Genomic DNA, 20,427 nt, shown 5'->3' with positions numbered 1-20,427 from the left:
TGTAAGGGATATTTGACCAAGAAGGAGAGTGATGGAGTGCTGCATCAGATGACCTGGCCTCCACAATCATCCGACCTCAACCCAATTGAAATGGTTTGGGGTGACCGTAGAGTGAAGGAAAAGCAGCCAACAAGTGCTCAGCATATGTGGGAACTCCTTCAAGACTGTTGGAAAAGCATTCCAGGTGAAGCTGGGTGAGAGAATGCTAAGAGTGTGCAAAGCTGTCATCAAGGTGGCGACTTATTATGATTTGTTTAACACCTTATTGGTTACTACATGATTCCATATGTGTTATTTCAAAGTTTTGATGTCTTCACTATTATTCTACAATGTAGAAAATAGTAAAAATATAGAAAAACCCTTGAATGAGTCGGTGTGTCCAAACTTTTGACTGGTACGGTAGGTGGAGCTGTGTCCTTTTATGTTAAAAAAGGCTCCATTGGAGGACCCCCCCCTCTCTCTCACACACACGAACACACACACACAGACGCTGACGCTGACACAGGGTGATGGATCGATTGCGGAGTGACAGAGGTGAGGAAATAGAGAGAGATTCAGGATTTACATCTTCCTCTGATAAAGCCCCCAATGATAAAGAGACTCCACACTGACAAGGACACACACACGGGCCTCGTTTGGCCGATGAGGAGTTAAAAGATTTGCCATCTTCTTTTCTAGCTCCTTTCGCTCCTTTTTTTTTTTTTAAAGCAGACTTCAACGCAAAACGAATAACCTTTGTGATTGATTTAGTTTATTGACCTCTGCAGAGATGTAATACGAAGGTCGTTTCCTGCTAGCAGACCGAGCGCCGGTGGGGTCCCCAGGTGACATGGGCAAGGTCGCCCATCTCCCTCCAGTTAACAATATATTTGTCACACGCAGTGTGTTAGCCCCCGACACAGTGCTACTCCCTTCCACTAGATTAGCGGGACCAATAAGGGCTGCCAAAGATAATAAAGTAGACATTGGCTTCAGGAGATATGTCAAATGTCTCCAGCATCTCTCCCTATCTCACACACACCAGATACGCACATACAGATACATGTGCACATTCACACTCCCCTCCCTCCCAACCTCCTCCCTGTTCTTGTTTTATTGTTTCCCAGATGAAGGTTAAAGGGAGATGCTGAACAGACAGAACAGCCTGGGGGCCTCGGAGGGCGGCTGAGCCATGGTTCTGGGGTGTGGCTGTGGGCATTATTACTGTCACCAGCTCAGCCCCCTCTCCTCTCTGCGTGGTGGTGTGTGTGTCAGAGAGGTGAGGCTGCTCTGCCACAGGGCCAAGGGGCCACAGCGTCCCACGCACATATGGGGCCAGCAGAGGGGTGCTGGTTCTTGACCGAGCCGTCACTGATAATAATCAAGGAGAGCTATCGAGCCTTTTTAGCCCTGCCATTTTGCCACGATGAAGCACCGCCTCGCAGCAGCAAACACAGGTGAATTATGGGGGAATGGTGAAATGCATTATGGTTCAGGGTAGCAAATAGTTTATGGCACAGTGTCGCAATTAAGTTGGGGCAGATTGTGAGGATAGAGGTGCCGGTAATGGAGGGTTTAAATCTTTGGGGCCGCTCGTGTCTTAAGTGCTACATTATTGATTTGAATGTATGAAAGTCCAGTGATAATGGAGGGTGTGTGTGTGTTTGGGTAGGAGATGACAGATGGATGAGGGTAGCAGGCTGCGCTGCTGCATGTGTGTGTCCTGTTTGTCCTCTGACTGACTGGACTACTTTGCATGACGAGGTCAGAGAAAGGTGGTGTTTACAGCTATATATGGGTAGTCTACATGAGACGGTAGCCTAAATGAGATATCATCAATATAATCACTCTGCAACATTTTACAAAACGCATTAGTATGCTTTAATATTTCATACATAAATAACAGGAGTATAATTTCAGTAAAATTGCTTCACAAATTTGTATCAGAGTAAAGGAATTACTGCATGTTGTTAATGTGTTGTCATGCTTATGTAGGTATTATCATGGGACTGGTGGTAGAGGATCAGAGACATGTTGAATAACCAACATCTGGCTTGATCTAGTGCCATGACATGTGAATGAGATTAAATAACAGGAAAAAGGGACACTGCAAAATGCCCATATACACTGCAAAATGCTCTATATTACAGTATGTCAGTGAAAGCATTTGAACAGTATCGATATCACTCCGAATAAACATATGGAGATGGTATTGCGAGACGGGAAGTGAAATTTGCATTAGCAAGAAGAACATTAGCATGATCTATGATCACACTGAAGAAAGACACAGTACATTCTCATTAAACCAATACATTTGGAGAGTCTATAACGACCTTCTATTCCTGACCTTCTCCCTCAACTGCCCACCATCCATAATGCTGCTGAGTTCTATCTATAAATCATTGTTCCTCTGCGATCATTTCTCTATCACTACAATTAGGCTCTCAATACTGGACATCATGTTTGCTAAATCCAGATTAACTCAGGCCACCAACACTTCCATAGAAAATGTGAAGAGGATTAATGAAGACAATAGTGGCTATCATATTTCAGACTGTGAACACCGCTACAGTAGATCTTAAGTACCACATTACAGTAAGTAGCCTACTGCTCATGGCTATACAATGAATGAATGAATGAATGAATGAATGAATGAATGAATGAATGACATTTTATTTTTGTGTCAAATCGCCAATTGGCAACCCATCTCTTATGGGATTAATTGACACATAAACAAACATTACAATAATTCACCATGGTAATTAAATGATCATTCTTCTTCCGGTGTTCTCTGCAGTGAGCATGGCATAAAGAGTGAAAAAAAAGTAAGGTAAAAATCAATACACGATAGTAAATAAGGTTATCCAAACAATATTTAAATTCCTAGAGCAGTAAAACAATATACACTAAGTTGAAGTCGGAAGTTGACATACACCTTAGCCAAACACATTTAAACTCAGTTTTTCACAATTACTGTCTTAGGTCAGCTAGGATCACCACTTTATTGTAAGAATGTGAAATGTCAGAATAATAGTAGAGAGAATTATTCATTTCAGCTTTTATTTCTTTCATCACATTCACAGAAGTTTACATCACTCAATTAGTATTTGGTAGCATTGCCTTTAAATTGTTTAACTTGGGTCAAACGTTTCGGGTAGCCGAAACTATATAAGTTATATAGTAAAACATGCAAAAGAGCAAATGTAAACCAGGGAAAAAACGCAATACCCTCCCCTGTGCCCAACAAAAAACTACACAAGACTCCCCAAAGCAAAAAGAATGTTTGACAACCCTCTCCTATTTTGGACCACCCCATCAACAAAGAATTGAAGCTTTCAGTTGGCACTGGTCCAGTGTGCCACTGGCACATTTATATGAATGTCAAACCCTGCAAGGGCATGCTAATTTAAAATATGGTTATTAGCCTGTTTCTGTATGGAATGCAGGTACATTATGGGATATAGGTCAGGTCATTATTGTCGCGCAGCGGTGAAAAATTGGTGCGACCAAATCATATGCTGGTGCCATCAACTGAAAAAGTTGTGGAAAGAGTTAGTCTAGAGCCCTGATTATAGAAGAGAAAATCATGACTGTGCCATAGAGCTTCCATAGTAAGATAGTGTTACTGTATATGGTATGTGGATAATACACCAAGGCCAAGGGAATTGACCACTAGCACTCACAATCTAAATCACACTATATGAACAAAGTTTATAAATGGTAGATGTTGTTCAATGTTACAGAGAAACACATATCAACTCTGTTTGCTAAAATATTGAACTATAAGCTGTCAGGCATGCAGGGTGATATTAATCTGATCCCATGCATTGGTCATGCAGCCAATAGCTAAGGTCAAACGCAGTAGTATTATTGGTCCATCATTAGGGCAGGAACCCTGTGAAGGCCACTATCGTAATTAAGACCTGAGACCTGCGCTTAACACTGGCACACTCTGGGTCTCTAGAGTGATAAGTGCTTGATCCTGATCAATAAGACACTGTTGCCACTTGCAAAATCAATATTGTTATATTTGCTGTTACAATAGGCTTGTCTTGTTGCAAATGAGGTCAGAGTCGCAGAGTTACTTTGGAAGTGTGGCCCTTACCCTAGAGGTCTGCCCCAGTCCACTTTAATGAAGAGGTCAATGATTATCTGCACTGGTTGCCTCTCCAGCCTCTATAGTATCTCTAGCCTCACTAGCCCCACTATACTGCTTCACTGGTAGCCTTTATCCTTGCTATGATGCTGGGGTTACCCAGAGGAGAGAGGACCTATGGCTTGACTACAGACTACAGACATGCCCCCAGCCTTCCTCTGTGTTGGTCAGACAACATGTTATTATTCAAGTAAACAATTATGGTAACTCTTATTGTAGGTGGTCAGTCATATTGCCCTTTCATAATAATCATAATAATATGAATGGCACAATCCATGCAATAGTAGGGCTATGCATGCATACCCATAGTAATAATACTTGTTTTACATGTAATACTAGACAACTTTGTTCTAATGCCAGCCAGGGTCAAATAAAGTGTTACCACTATTTTGATTAGCATTTGTAAGAGGAAAGACTATGTAACTATTGTGACCTCAAAGAAATAGAGAATGAAACTAATTGTATCCTCTATTGCCCTTTATACCACTATATACGCTTGCGCTTATTCCAGAAAGTATACCAGATATACCCTGGCATTATGTAGCTGAGTGATGAGGAGAAATTGAAATGTTTTTTTGTTCATTGTGTATTTCCGTTTGTGTCATATTTAGATAAAGCATGGAATAAAAGAAAAAGGGATACCTATAATTAAATTGTAAAAATATTTAGCTTCTATGTGGTAAATGGCATGTGTGTATATAGATTGTGTATAGGCTTGTCTCCCATATGAATCTTCTCTTTGTGCCAGACTGGGTTCAAATGACTTCTGTTTTTTTTCTGTATTTATTTATCTGTATATGTTATGTTATCTATGTATGTACAGTTGAAGTTGGAAGTTTACGTACACTTAGGTTGGAGTCATTAAAACTTGTTCTTCAACCACTCCACAAATTTCTAGTTAACAAACTATAGTTTTGTCAAGTCGGTTAGGACATCTACTTTGTGCATGACACAAGTAATTTTTCCAACAATTGTTTACAGACAGATTATTTAACTTAAAACTCACTGTATCACAATTCCAGTGGGCCAGAAGTTTACATACACTAAGTTGACTGTGCTTTTAAACAGTTTGGAAAATTCAAGAAAATGATGTCATGGCTTTAGAAGCTTCTGATTGGCTAATTGACATCATTTGAGTCAATTGGAGGTGTACCTGTGGATGTATTTCAAGGCCTACCTTCAAACTCAGTGCCTCTTTGCTTGACATCATGGGAAAATCAAAAGAAATCAGCCAAGACCTCAGAAAAAAAAATGTAGACCTCCACAAGTCTGGTTCATCCTTGAGAGCAATTTCCAAATGCCTGAAGGTACCACGTTCATCTGTACAAACAATAGTATGCAAGTATAAACACTATGGGACCACGCAGCCGTCATACCGCTCAGGAAGGAGACGCATTCTGTCTCCTAGAGATGAACGTACTTTGGTGCGAAAAGTGCAAATCAATCCCAGAACAACAGCAAAGGACCTTGTGAAGATGCTGGAGGAAATAGGTACAAAAGTATCTATATCCACAGTAAAACGAGTCCTATATCGACATAACCTGAAAGGCCGCTCAGCAAGGAAGAAGCCGCTGCTCCAAAACCGCCATTTCCCTTAGAAATGTAGAAAGTGTGGGGGGGGGGGGGGGGGGGGGGGTCTAAAGATGCAACAGCTATCATGGGTTGCTAATATGACTAAGATAATGCCTTTGGCTACTACACAATGAAAAAAAGGTTAAAGAAAACCAATAGAACAGGAGAACGCATACGAGGAAGTCTTTGCCACTATGTTTCTATGGTGGGATTTTGGCTATAGGCTACTTTGAAGCAAGGTAAGACATGCCTCATAATATGAAGTAAAAGGTCCAGGTTTTAAACAATTAAGGAACAGGAAAAATATAGCGATGCTAATAACTGTCTTCTGGTAGATGAACTGCTTTCCCAAATACCGATCCCGTAGAGATTAAAGACCAATATGGAATTTATAATTTTACTTCAGTCAGGGTGTATGCCATTGTTTCTAATATAATGTTTCACACAGGGCACCTTTCCTTTGCCGGGCGGCCATTTGGGACGTTTTTGGCAAGAATTGACTTTACCCACTTCTCCTGGCACCACTACACCACTGCCTCCACTGTCCAACATTCATAATGACAATAGCGGTAGGTGGATCGTTTGTCCAGATCTGCAATAGACTAACTAGCAATCATACCACACATAAAAGCATTCACAACTGCATCAATTTCCAATATGAATCCACAAGAACAAATAGGAATAGCTGATAGGCAGCGTAGAGGCCTGGTGCAAGATTGTGCATGAAAGAACAGCGAAGACGAGATATGCAGCTCAAAAAGCTCCCCTATTGATCTTGTTTGGGGACAATAAAACTATCCTACCTAGACTAGCCTACAACACCACAATGCTGTGAATAATTGCATTATTGTTTTAAAGTGAGTACAAAATCCTACTATAACCTGCAGTGAAAATATAATTTGAATACTGGCACAAAAGCCCTGTTATTTGAATGTTTCATCACATTTGGATAAGTTGTGGGTCTAGACTAGAGTGTTGGGCCAGGAACCTAAAGGTCGCTGGTTTGAATCCATGAGCCGGCAAGATGGAAAAATGAGCTGTTCTGTCACTGAATAAGGCAGTTAACCCCGAATAACTGCTCCCTGGGGGCCGATGGTGTCGATTAAGGCAGCCCCTTGCATCTCTCTGATTTAGAGGGGTTGGGTTAAATGTAAAAGACACATTGCATTCAGTTATGCAACTGACTAGGTATCCCTTTTCCCTCAACAGTTTATAAGGTCCAGAAATGCAGAGTAGACAGCCCGTCTGGCTGTATTTTTACTTCTGATACTGAAGTGGCAAAGTCGATTTCGATTTTTTAAATAAAAACAGGATCGCTACAGTTATTGTTATTTGTGGTCATAAACCTTATTTTGAGATAATTCTATGAGGAGGAGGGTGTGCAAAAACATTTTACGTACAAGGGGGCTGTGTCACGAATATCACCAAAGGTGGCTCCCCTTCCTGTTTGGGTGGCGCTCGGCGGTCGTCGTCGCCGGTCTACTAGCTGCTACCGATCCCTTTTTCCCTTTTCGTTGTGTTGGGTCTAATTGGTTTCACCTGTTCCTTGTTTGGGGTTTTGGGTTGGGGTTATTTAAGTTCAGTTAGCCCGCCTGTGTTCGTGCGGGATTGTTTTGCTGTTTTTGGTCAAGGAGTGTTCCTGTTTTTTGGATTGTCCCCTGTACAGCGTATGTGCCTGTGTAGTACATTATTGGAGTGTTGTACGCCTGTGTTCAGCGTCACCCTCTTTGTGTGCGGTGATTGTACGGAAATAAAGAGTTTTTTCCAAATCCTCTGCTCTCTGCGCCTGACTCCACACCCATCACTCTACGCACCGTTTACAGAATCCCGCACCCGCACTATGGAGTCAGCAGGAGCAGCGACCACCCCTCTCCCCACGATGGAGGAGCGTGTCCTTCATCACACGTCCATCCTCCATCGCATCGGATAAGCGATGGATCAGATGATGGAGAGGATGGATCGATGGGAGAGGAGTGGTCTCCCTACTTTCCCTCCAATCCCCCCACCTGCAATGCTACAACCTCCTCCAGCAGTATCCGGAACCAGCGCCCTGCGCATTGCGCCTCCGTGGGAGTACGATGGAGCGGCGGCGGGGTGCCAGCGATTCTTGCTCCAACTCAAGCTTTACCTGGCCACCGTTCGGCCGACTCCCTCGGACGAGGAGAGCGTGAGTGTTCTCGTCTCTTGCTTGACGGGTAGAGCCCTGGAGTGGGCCAATGCCGTCTGGAACGGGCCAGATTCGGCGAGGGGCCACTACCCGGAGTTCAGAGATTGTTCCATCTCAGGCAGGAGGCGAGGAGCGCACAGGACTTCGCGCTGGAGTTCCGGACCTTGGCCGCTGGGGCGGGGTGGAACGACAGGGCCCTAATAGACCATTACAGGTGTAGCCTGAGAGAGGACGTCCGCAGGGAGCTGGCTTGTCGGGACACTACGCTCACTCTGGACGAGCTCATCGACCTGTCGATCAGGCTGGACAATCTTCTGGCTGCTCGCGGATGTTCTGAAAGGGTCCTGTCTGTTCTACCTCCTGGCCCTCCCGCTCCCATACCTATGGAGGTAGGGGGGGCCGCATCGAGGGAGACCGGAGGAGGTGGCTCCTCCTGCACCAGCTGTGGCCGGAGAGGGCACACTTCCGGTCGGTGCTGGAGGAATCCATCTGGGGGTCGAGAGGGCAGGCAGAACACTTCTCGGTCACCCCAGGTGAGTCAGCACCACACTCACCCAGAGCTTCCTGTTGGTCACATGTTTTTATTAATTTGTTTCCTCAAATTTTCTCCTTCTCCCCAGCACAAGGCGCTAGTCTATTCAGGCGCAGCTGGGAACTTTATAGATCGCGGACTCGCCCAGAGGTTGAGGATTCCATTAGTACAGATAGATCCCCCCCTTCCCCGTGCACTCCTTAGATAGCCGACCATTAGGGTCAGGGAGGCCAGCCCTGATTACGCAGGGGGATCATAAGGAGAGGATTAGTCTGTTCCTTATCGATTCACCTGCGTTTCCGGTGGTGCTGGGGGGTTCCCTGTCTGGCTAGTCACAATCCTAGGATTTCGTGGAGACAGGGAGCTCTCCAGGGGTGGTCTGAGGAGTGTTCAGGCAGGTGTGTAGGAGTTTCCATCGGTGCGACGACGGTGGAGAGTCCAGACCAGGTTTCCACCGTGCGCATTCCCGCTGAGTATGCCGATTTGGCTATCGCCTTCTGTAAAAGGAAGGCGACCCAATTACCACCCCATCGACAGGGGGATTGCGTGATAAACCTCCAGGTAAACGCTGCACTGCCCAGGAGTCACGTGTACCCATTGTCCCAGGAGGAGACGTTGGCTATGGAGACATATGTCACGGAAGCTCTGGGACAGGGGTACATTCGGCCCTCCATGTCACCCGTCTCCTCGAGTTTCTTTTTTGTGAAGTAAAAGGAGGGAGGTTTGCGTCCGTGCATTGATTATCGAGGTCTCAATTCCATTACGGTGGGTTTTAGTTACCCACTACCTCTCATCGCTACGGCGGTGGAATCATTTCACGGAGCGCGGTTCTTCACGAAACTGGACCTCAGGAGCGTGTATAATCTGGTGCGTATTCGGGAGGGAGATGAGTGGAAAACCGCGTTTAGTACCACATCTGGCCATTATGAGTACCTCGTCATGCCGTATGGGTTAAAGAATGCTCCAGCCGTCTATCAATCCTTTGTAGACGAGATTCTCAGGGACCTGCACGGACAGGGTGTGGTGGTGTATATTGACGATATCTTGATCTACTCCGCCACACGCGCCGCGCATGTGTCTTTGGTGCGCAAGGTACTTGGGCGACTGCTGGAGCATGACCTGTACGTTAAGGCTGAGAAATGTGAGTTTTCCAAACGAGCCGTTTCCTTCCTGGGTTATCGCATTTCCACCTCGGGGGTGGTGATGGAGTGTGACCGCGTAAAGGCCGTGCGTAATTGGCCAACTCCGACCACGGTAAAGGAGGTGCAGCGGTTCTTAGGGTTTGCCAATTACTACCGAAGGTTTATCCGGGGTTTTGGTCAGGTGGCGGCTCCCATTACCTCACTGCTGAAGGGGGGGGGCGGTGCGTTTGCAGTGGTCGGCAGAGGCGGACAGAGCTTTCCTCCGTTTGAAGGCGCTGTTCACCAAAGCTCCGGTGTTGGCACATCCGGACCCCTCTTTGGCGTTCATAGTGGAGGTGGACGCATCCAAGGCTGGGGTTGGAGCCGTGCCCTCACAGCGCTCGGGTACGCCACCGAAGCTCCGCCCCCGTGCTTTTTTCCCCGAAGAAGCTCGGGCCGGCAGAGCAAAACTATGATGTGGGGGACAGGGAGCTGTTGGCTGTGGTTAAAGCCCTGAAGGTGTGGAGACACTGGCTCGAGGGGGCTAAGCACCCTTTGGACTGACCACCGTAACCTGGAGTATATCCGAGCAGCTAGGAGACTGAATCCTCGTCAGGCAAGGTGGGCCATGTTTTTCACCAGATTCAGATTCACGATCTCGTATAGACCAGGTTCCCTTAACACTATGGCCGACGCGCTGTCCCGTCTCTACGACACTGAGGATCGGTGCATCGATCCTACTCCCATTATTCTGGCAGCTAGGCTGGTGGCACCGGTAGTATGGGAGGTGGACGCGGACATCGAGCGGGCACTAAGGGGGGAACCTGCGCCTCCACAGTGCCCGGAGGGTCGTAGGTACGTGCCGCTTGCTGTCCGTGATCAATTGATTCGGTGGGCTCATAGTCTACCCTCGTTGGGCCACCCGGGGATTTTGAGGACAGTGCGGGGTCTTAGGGGGAAGTACTGGTGGCCCACCTTAGTTAAGGACGTGCGAGTCTATGTTTCCTCCTGTTCGGTGTGCGCCCAGAGCAAGGCTCCTAAGCACTTGCCTAGATTGGTCATCTATCGGTGGACTTTCTCACTGATCTTCCCCCGTCTCAGGGAAACACGGTGATCCTGGTCGTTGTGGATCGGTTCTCTAAGTCCTGCCGTCTTATCCCGTTGCCCGGTCTCCCTACGGCCCTACAGACTGCGGAAGCTCTGTTCACCCACGTCTTCCGGCACTACGGGGTGCCCGAGGACATCGTTTCTGATCGGGGTCCCCAGTTGACATCCCGAGTGTGGAAGGCGTTTATGGAACGTCTGGGGGTCTCGGTCAGCCTGACCTCGGGGTATCACCCGGAGAGTAATGGGCAGGTGGAGAGAGTGAACCAGGAGGCGGGTAGGTTTCTGCGGTCGTATTGCCAGGACCGGCCAGGGGAGTGGGCGAGATACATCCCCTGGGCTGTCTAGGGGTTTTTCTAGTCTAGGTGTTTATATGTCTATGGTTGCCTAGATTGGTTCTCAATCAGAGGCAGCTGTTTATCGTTGTCTCTGATTGGGGACCATATTTAGGTAGCCATATTCCTTGGGTATTTTGTGGGTTGTTATTCTATGTTTAGTTGCCTGTTCTGCACTAGCCATATTGCTTCATGGTTCGTTTTGTTGTTTTGTTTAGTTCTGTTCAGTGTTCTCTCTTTTATTAAAGAGTTATGTTCGCTTACCACGCTGCGCCATGGTCTCCTCGTTACGACGAACGTGACATGTGCAATGATCTGTAAGCTGCTCTGACAGCTGATGCTTAAAGTTAGTGAGGGAGATATGAGTCTCCAGCTTCAATGATTTTTGCAATTCGTTCCAGTCATTGGCAGCAGAGAACTGGAAGGAAAGGCGTCCAAAGGAGGAGTTGGCTTTGGGGGTGACCAGTGAAATATACCTGCTGGAGCGCGTGCTACGGGTGGGTGCTGCTATGGTGACCAGTGAGCTGAGATAAGGCGGTGCTTTACCTAGTAAAGACTTATAGATGACCTGGAACCAGTGGGATTGGCGACGAATATGAAGCGAGGGCCAGCCAACGAGAGCATACAGGTTGCAGTGGTGGGTAGTATATGGGGCTTTGGTGACAAAACGGATGGCACTGTGATAGACTGCATCCAATTGTTTAACCTTTAGTTGGACCAGCCCAAATAATAGTGAATCAGCAATTCAAAACGTTTGAGTTGATTTTCTGACTGATGCATGTTACATTTGGATTGGTTTGGGGTCTGCGGACCGATGCAGTCATATCTTAAACATTTGAATCTGGGGCCAATGCGTATATTGGTATTGCTGTCTAATATAGTACTGTGTTACAGTGGGGGGAAATCAAATAACTTTTCTGTTTGCTAACTTAGCAAGCTATGTAACTAGCTATGTAACTAGCTAAACAACTACCGGTAGCCATATCTATTACTAAAAGTAGAAGAGGTTTTACCATTGGAGATCTTTTGTATCTTGATTGTAAAGCTTATTATCTTTTAGTCCTAGATAGGGCTATCTACTAAACAGCAACCCTTACAAAAACGTACTGTACCATGGTACTACTATGGTACTTTCACTTATACCATGGTATAGATGTGAATCATGGAAATGTACCATGGTTTTAGCTTTGAAGTATGATGATACCGCCATGCACCTAAATAGTGCGTTACCATAGTACAATGGCGGTATAATGCATTACATATAATTACAAATAAACCCCCAAGGTCAAAAGAGGTTGGTTGGTATTATATTGATGAATTCACAGTTGAAGTCGGAAGTTTACATACACTTAGGTTGGAGTCATTAAAACTTGTTTTTCAACCACTCCACAAATTTCTTGTTAACAAACTATAGTTTTGGCAAGTCGGTTAGGACATCTACTTTGTGCATGACACAAGTAATTTTTCCAACAATTGTTTACAGACAGATTATTTAACTTATAATTCACTGTATCACAATTCCATTGGGTCAGAAGTTTACATACACTAAGTTGACTGTTCCTTTAAACTGCTTGGAAAATTCCAGAAAATTATGTCATAGCTTTAGAAGCTTCTGATAGGCTAATTGACATCAGTTGAGTCAATTGGAGGTGTACCTGTGGATGTATTTCAAGGCCTACCTTCAAACTCACTACCTCTTTGCCTTACATCATGGGAAAATCAAAAGAAATCAGCCAAGACCTCACAAAATAAATTGTAGACCTCCACAAGTCTGGTTCATCCTTGGGAGCAATTTCCAAACACCTGAAGATACCATGTTCATCTGTACAAACAATAATACACAAGTATAAACACCATGGGACCAATGTTTGACTCCCCGTACCTGCTTCTCATCCCCGGCATCGGTCCTTACACAATTGTACAGGTTAAAATCTTATTTCCTGCATTTTTATACATTTTGCCATGAGATGGTTACTTTTTGTTGCCATTTTAATGCACATTTTCTGCAATTCTACACATTTTGCCATGGGTGGCAGAGAACAATTTCCAGTTTTAAAGCTAATTTCCTGCAATTCTACACATTTTGCCATGTCTCATGTGTGTTCATGTGATATTTGAGTGACTCGAACATTACAACAAAATCAATGGGCTAAAAAAACTAGCTAAAAAACATTAGCTGACATGGGCTAGCTGATCTGGAAATTTATGACGCGCTATAAATAAATCAAATCAAATTGTATTTGTCACATGCACCGAATACAACAGGTGTAGACCTTACAGTGAAATGCTTACTTACAAGCCCTTAACCAACATTGCAGTTTTAATAAAATTACCTAAAAAATGAAAAAAATTCAAGTAACAAATAATTAAAGAGCTGTAGTAAAATAACAATAGCGAGACTATATACAGGGGGTACCGAGTCAATGTGTGGGGGCACCGGTTAGTCTAGGTAATTGAGGTAATATGTACATGTAGGTAGAGCAACTTCTTCGGGCTAGGGGGCAGTATTCAGAAGTTTGGATGAATGAAGTGCCCAAAGTAAACTGCCTGTTACTCAGGCCCAGAAGCTAGGATATGCATATAATTGGTAGTATTGGCTAGAAAAAACTCTAAAGTTTCCGAAACTGTTAAAATAATGTCTGTGAGTATAACAGAACTGATATGGTAGGTGAAAACCCGAGGACAATCCATCCAGATTTATTTTTTCTTCAGGACACCTCTGATTACAATGGCTGGGAATGGGAATACAAAAGGAACTCCTCCCAGATTGCAGTTCCTAGGCCTTCCACTAGATGTCACCAGTCTTTTTGTAAGAGTTTCAGGCTTGTTTTTTGAAAAATGAACTAGAATTTGTAGTTTTTCTAAGTGGCTTCCATTTTGGCTGTAGTGTTTGTAGCGCGTTCCGGTGAGTGCGCGTACTTCGTTATTTATCTCCGGTAATGGTCTCCATTATTCTCCGTCTTAAATTGTATTGTTTATTTACATAATAGGGTACCTGAGGATTGATTAGGAATGTTGTTTGACTTGTTTGGAAGAAGTTTATTGGTAACTTACGGGATTCATTTTGTATGCATTTTGAACGAGGGACACCGGTGGATTACTGAGTCAAGCGCGCCATTGAAACGTACTTTTTTGGGATATAAAGAAGGACATTATCAAACAAAAGGACCATTTGTTATGTAGCTGGGACCCTTGTGATTGCAACCAGATGAAGATCTTCAAAGGTAAATTATTTATTTTATCGCTATTTCTGACTTTCGTGACGCATCTGCTTGGTTGGAAAATGTATGGAATGATTTTGTGTGCGGGGCGCTGTCCTCAGATAATCGCATGGTGTGCTTTCGCCATAAAGCCTTTTTGAAATCTGACAATGCGGCTGGATTAACAAGAAGTGAAGCTTTTAAATGATCTATGACACTTGTATTTTCATGAATGTTTAAAATTCCGATTTCTGTCATTTGAATTTTGCGCTCTGCAATTTCACCGGATGTTGGCCAGGTGGGACGGTAGCGTCCCAATGATCCGTAAGAAGTTAAAGTGACTATGCATAGATAATAACAGAGAGTAGCAGCAGCGTAAAGGGGGGGGGGGCAGTGCAAATAGTCTGGGTAGCCATTTGATTAGATGTTCAGGAGTCTTATGGCTTGGGGGTAGAAGCTGTTTAGAAGCCTCTTGAACCTAGATTTGGCGCTTCGGTACCGGTTGCTGTGCGGTAGCAGAGATAGCTCTCTAAGGTCTGCAATGACTGACATGACAAGAGGAAAACTGCTGATGCACTATCCAATTTTGAAACTGCACCTAATGCATTCTACTATTACAATTTTCAGCAGTAAGTTTAAAGACAGACTGAGTTTGGAACCACTGGTTAGGAGTCCATGAACCTTTAGCTCCCACTTCCCTATTGTGAAATGGTTATTTGCAAAGGCTGTCAATGGTTTTACCAGTGGTGATTTTAGTATGTAAATCTTGGTGGGGCAAAAAAAAATTAACAATACTTTAATTATTCTATAACGGTGACAAACTGTGCCCACAAACTGTTAGGGCAGACTGGAAGGTGTACCAAAAGCAGAGCTTTCATTTCAGCACCATGGAGTGAATCCATACCACCACTACACATGGCTATCAGCGAAGCCTTGTCTGGCAGCGAAAGTTCATTCAGCCTCATTTACTGCCTTTTTTAAAAACATAGTTGATATGGCTGACTTACTTAAACACATGTGGTTACTACTGACAATTGAGATGTACAAACCATGGCATAAGGGAACGACGAGCAAATAAGAGGAAATCTGTAATTTCGATTAAGACATTAATGAGCGAGCTAGGACGGACGTAGTCAATATAACTATTTGTTCAGCACTTTTGAAATGTACAGCGACAGAATTCAGAACATGGGCCGTTCTTACAGTATTCTCCCTGTACACCAAGTCAGAACCATAGGATAAGTTATGAGGGGGAAAGGGACCAAATTATTAGGGTGAGGCACATGGACTACTAACAGCTTACTACACAACATACACTTAGTATTACTTTCTTAGCTACAGCATACATATCTCCCTGGCATATTACATAATTTGTACAGCAGCATACAATACATTTTTGGACTCACCTTGCTGTGCTGTGCTCACTTGAACATGAAGGTGGCGCGGCGATCCTTCTTGTGGGCAAATTTAGTCACCAAACTTCGTCATCAAAGTCTGGCATTCTCTGGATTTATGGTGCTTTCAAGACAACTGGGAACTCTGAAAAAAACAAGATCGAATCATAATGTCAGTGATCTTCAGGTCGAAGCTCTAGATAGAGGCCTGAGTTCCTGACTTGGAATTCTGAGTTGGATGACCTTTCAAAATGTATTTTCCCAGCCGGAGCTAGTTTTTTTCAGAGTTCCCAGTTGTCTTGAACTCACTGAAGTCTGAGATTTCCCAGTTCCGAGTTTCCACTTGTTTTGAATGCGGCAGAAATCATGCTGGATTGACAGCAAGGCCAATGTATTCAAACTTTTCTGGGCCATGGTGTTGCATGTGAATGTTTATCCTTTTAAGCTTGGAAAGGAGACCCTTAAACCCAGACTTGGACCACACACCCACTCGACTGAATAGCAGGTTAGTTATTGCAACGCTTGCAGTTAGCTACTGATTCCTTCCAAACCACTCATTGTTGAATTTGCGATTTCCAACCTGTTTTGTAATGCTTATGTCCAATGGCCGATGAGCACCTAGACTTTTTATTTATAATTTCTCTTCATATGACAAGGATTGAAAAGGATTTGCCAGTAGATTGTCAACTTGATTCATGATGATGACTGCTTGTCTAGCCTGCTAGCTAAGATTTTGAAAGTATGATGTTGACATGATCAGTCCAATCAAAGTTAAACATGATTTAAAGTAATTTTATCTGTGGCCAATGACCTTGAGCCTTCTTAAATGCAAATGAATTACTTAAAAATCATACAATGTGATTTTCTGGATTTTTGTTTTAGATTCCGTCTCTCGACATTGGAGTGTACCTATGATAAAAATGACAGACCTCTACATGCTTTGTAAGTAGGAAAACCTGCAAAATCGGCAGTGAATCAAATACTTGTTCTCCCCACTGTATATGTATATTATTTGCCTAGAAGAAAAACATTTTGGATGACAATGAATGTAAAGAGATGTCTCAGTACCAGATGAACAGTATTATGAGAAGAGACCATCCAAATCTCATGAATATATTTATCTACAGTTGAAGTCGGAAATTTACATACACCTTAGCCAAATATATTTATACTCAGTTTTTCACAATTCCTGACATTTAATCAGAGTAAAGATTCCCTGTCTTAGGTCAGTTAGGATCACCACTTTATTTTAAGAATGTGAAATGTCAGAATAATAGTAGAGAGAAAGATTTATTTCAGCTTTTATTTCTTTCATCACATTCCCAGTGGGTCACAAGTTTACATACACTCAATTAGTATCCGGTAGTATTGACTTTGAATTGTTTAACTTGGGTCAAACGTTTCGGGTAGCCTTCCACAAGCTTCCCACATTCCTCCTGACAGAACTGGTGTAACTGAGTCAGGTTTGTAGGCCTCCATGCTCGCACACGCTTTTTCAGTTCTGCCCACAAATTTTCTACAGGGTTGAGGTCAGGGCTTTGTGATGGCCACTCCAATACCTTGACTTTGTTGTCCTTAAGCCATTTTGCAACAATTTTGGAAGTATGCTTGGGGTCATTGTCCATTTGGAAGACCCATTTGCGACCAAGCTTTAACTTCCTGACTGATGTCTTGAGATGTTGCTTCAATATATCCACATAATTTTCATCCCTCATGATGCCATCTATTTTGTGAAGTGCACCAGTCCCTCCTGCAGCAAAGCACCCCTACAACATGATGCTGCCACCCCCGTGCTTCACAGTTGGGATGGTGTTTTTTGGCTTGCAAGCCTCCCCCTTTTTCCTCCAAACATAACAATGGTCATTATGGCCAAAAAAGTTATATTTTTGTTTCATCAGACCAGAGGACATTTCTCCAAAAAGTACAATCTTTGTCCCCATGTGCAGTTGCAAACCATAGTCTGGCTTTTTAATGGCGGTTTTGGAGCAGTGGCTTCTTCCTTGCTGAGCAGCCTTTCAGGTTATGTCGATTTAGGACTCGTTTTACTGTGGATATAGATACGTTTGTACCGGTTTCCTCCAGCATCTTCACAAGGTCCTTTGCTGTTGTTCTGGGATTGATTTGCACTTTTCACACCAAAGTACGTTCATCTCTAGGAGACAGAACGTGTCTCCTTCCTGAGCGGTATGATGCGTACTATACTTGCGTACTATTGTTTGTACAGATGAACGTGGTACCTTCAGGCGTTTGGAAATTGCTCCCAACGATGAATCAGACTTGTGGAGGTTTTGGCTGATTTCTTTTGATTTTCCCATGATGTAAGGCAAAGAGGTAGTGAGTTTGAAGGTAGGCCTTGAAATACATCCACAGGTACACCTCCAATTGACTCAACTGATGTCAATTAGCCTATCAGAAGCTTCTAAAGCCATGACATAATTTTCTGGAATTTTCAAGCTGTTTAAAGGCACAGTCAACTTAGTATATGTAAACTTCTGACCCACTGGATTTGTGATACAGTGAAATATAAGTGAAATAATCTGTCTGTAAACAATTGTTGGAAAAATTAGTAGATGTCCTAACCAACTTGCCAAAACTATAGTTTGTTAACAAGAAATTTGTGGAGTGGTTGAAAAACAAGTTAATGACACCATCCTAAGTGTATGTAAACTTCCAACTTCAACTGTTGCTCTGTCAGGTCACAAGACCTTGATAAGAGCATGGGAAATTAAACAAAACACACACCATGCATACAACCATTATGTGAAATAGCATATTATTGTAATAATAAGGGAACTTATTAGATATTTATTCTGAATGCGCTATTCAAAATGATACCTATGGGTAATCTCCTATTTTACTAGCGTCTCAATTTGTTTGTCTAGGAACACATCATTTGAAGGCATTTGTGAAACAAAGCTACTGGTAGAAGCAGGATGTTGGTCATAAAGTCTAGCTGTCACACTAAGAGGGAGCATATGTAGCTCAAGGTTCTGCTGTCAATCGTTAAACTCCAGAACCACGCAGGTCAATCAATCTCTCTCTCTGCAACCCTCTCCCTCTCCCCCCATCTCTCCTCTGTCCCAGATCACTGGAGGAGAGGAGAAAAGAAATCTATGGAGTAAAGTAATCAGTGGACGGAAGAAAAAGGGAAGGCCTCAGGCCCGCTTGGCTACCTGAGTTCCATTTCACGCATCAGCAGCTGCAACACAAACACACAAAACCCTACTTGCCTGTCCTTCCATCCTAAACAACACAAGCAGCCCTGCGCAACACACCCCTGTGACCTACTCCTCCCCAGAGGAAACTCCCAGAGCACACTGCAGCACACAAGTCTACTTGCTCCACTGCCTGGTGACTGTTATTGATCTCCAGTCGAACACATCAAACACCCCGATACACCAGGCTTCTCTATAGTATACTAGTGCACCGATCTCCTATAATGTCAAGAGGATGTGGTGCTAGACAACTGCCCTTCTCCTCTCCTTTCCCACTCCCCTACTATCATCATCAGCTAATGTACATGAGACAATCTATGCTGCATCTGGTCCGTACGTACTGTTCAATAGTGAAACGTTTTTTTTATGGCCCTACCGTCTGCAAAATGGTTCAGAGAGCCATTTGACAAATTAAACAAAATGGCTCCCCATAAAATGTCTCATCACACTCAGTTCAATGGTCCCTGGTACATCCGTGATACTATGGAGGAGTGATCTGTGTTCATTCAGTACTTTAGCGGTATATTTCTCCTCTTAGACCAGGGATGTCAAACTTATTCCATGGAGGGCCTAGTGTCTTCAGGTTTTTGTTTTTCCTTTCAATTAAGACCTAGACTACTAGGTAAGGGGAGTTCTTTACGAATTAGTGACCTTAATTAATCAATCAAGTACAAGGGAGGAGCGAAAACCCACAGACACTTGGCCCTCCGTGGAAAGAGTTTGACACGTGCCATATATCTAATATATCTATATCTAATTAAATCCTTTGGCTATTTAAAGTAAAAATGTTGGTTTTGAGTGTATTCCTTCTTGTAGTATGTGTTACAGTACCACCATGTGACTGGTTTTATCTTTAGGTGACATGGATGGCTAGTAATGCGTGCAGGGTCACAGTGGGTGGTAGAAGGGTGACCCATGGGTGGGTATTTGTTTAACAACTGTAAAATGTAAAGGATTGTATACCCTGAACCACTGCTGTACTAACAAAGGACTTGAGGGAGACATCAGCAGTGTTTACAAGGGGCCAGGGGAGGAGGGAGGATAGATGGCTTTGGCATTACATCTCAATTAGATGGATTTAAACACTAGATGGGTTGGGACTATCCATGGATCCTATGGAACAACAACAACACACATGATCTCACCGTTAATCTTGTTTCATATACAGTATCTAAACAGACAGTGCCAATAAAATGCCATCAACTGAGCGAATACAATGCAAGGGCATTATATGACGTCGAATTTGGAATGAACTTCAAAGCGACCAATGGAAACCAGGGTTAGGGTCAATTCCCTTCTAATTCAGTCAATTCAGGAAGTAAGCAAAAATATCAATGTTCCTCACTGAAGTGGAATTGACCCCAACCCTGGTGTAAACATCACATGGTAGCTTAGTCATCTAGTGACCCTCTAAACCAGCCTGTCATCACAGGTGTGACAGACAGACAGTGCGTCTTTGATCGTGGTTGTCCGAATGTTCCTTCCTGCCTCTTTTCACATGGTCCTAATGGGGCCTTTATGAGAGGGCAGGTGGACATCACAGGAAGCCCTGTCTCTCTAATCCCACTGACTGCTGTCAGGTCAGGATGGAGCTGCTGCTGCTGCTTTAATGAGCGTTTTGACCACATGGTTCCTCAGAGTCAGAGTCATCT

The 20,427-nt window shown here is 43.8% G+C and overlaps 2 long non-coding RNA genes across 2 annotated transcripts in view; one reads left to right on the top strand and one right to left on the bottom strand.

The window, feature by feature from the left end:
- Window positions 1–1,178: 1,178 nt before the first annotated feature.
- On the top strand, window positions 1,179–20,010 carry LOC139537414 (uncharacterized). Its single transcript, XR_011667527.1, has 3 exons — window positions 1,179–1,436; window positions 16,443–16,502; window positions 18,645–20,010. It is a non-coding gene; the product is annotated as an uncharacterized lncRNA (long non-coding RNA).
- The window catches only part of LOC139537413 (uncharacterized), a 38,789-nt gene continuing 33,938 nt past the window's right edge, over window positions 15,577–20,427 (bottom strand). The window contains exon 4 of the long non-coding RNA XR_011667526.1: window positions 15,577–15,705. This is a non-coding gene — a long non-coding RNA (uncharacterized lncRNA). The remainder of the gene's footprint in view (window positions 15,706–20,427) is intronic.

This window comes from Salvelinus alpinus, chromosome 13 (genome assembly GCF_045679555.1).
Source record: "Salvelinus alpinus chromosome 13, SLU_Salpinus.1, whole genome shotgun sequence".
NCBI classification, from domain to species: domain Eukaryota; kingdom Metazoa; phylum Chordata; class Actinopteri; order Salmoniformes; family Salmonidae; genus Salvelinus; species Salvelinus alpinus.
Note: the sequence above shows the minus strand (reverse complement) of the source record. Positions and strands in the feature narration are given on the sequence as shown.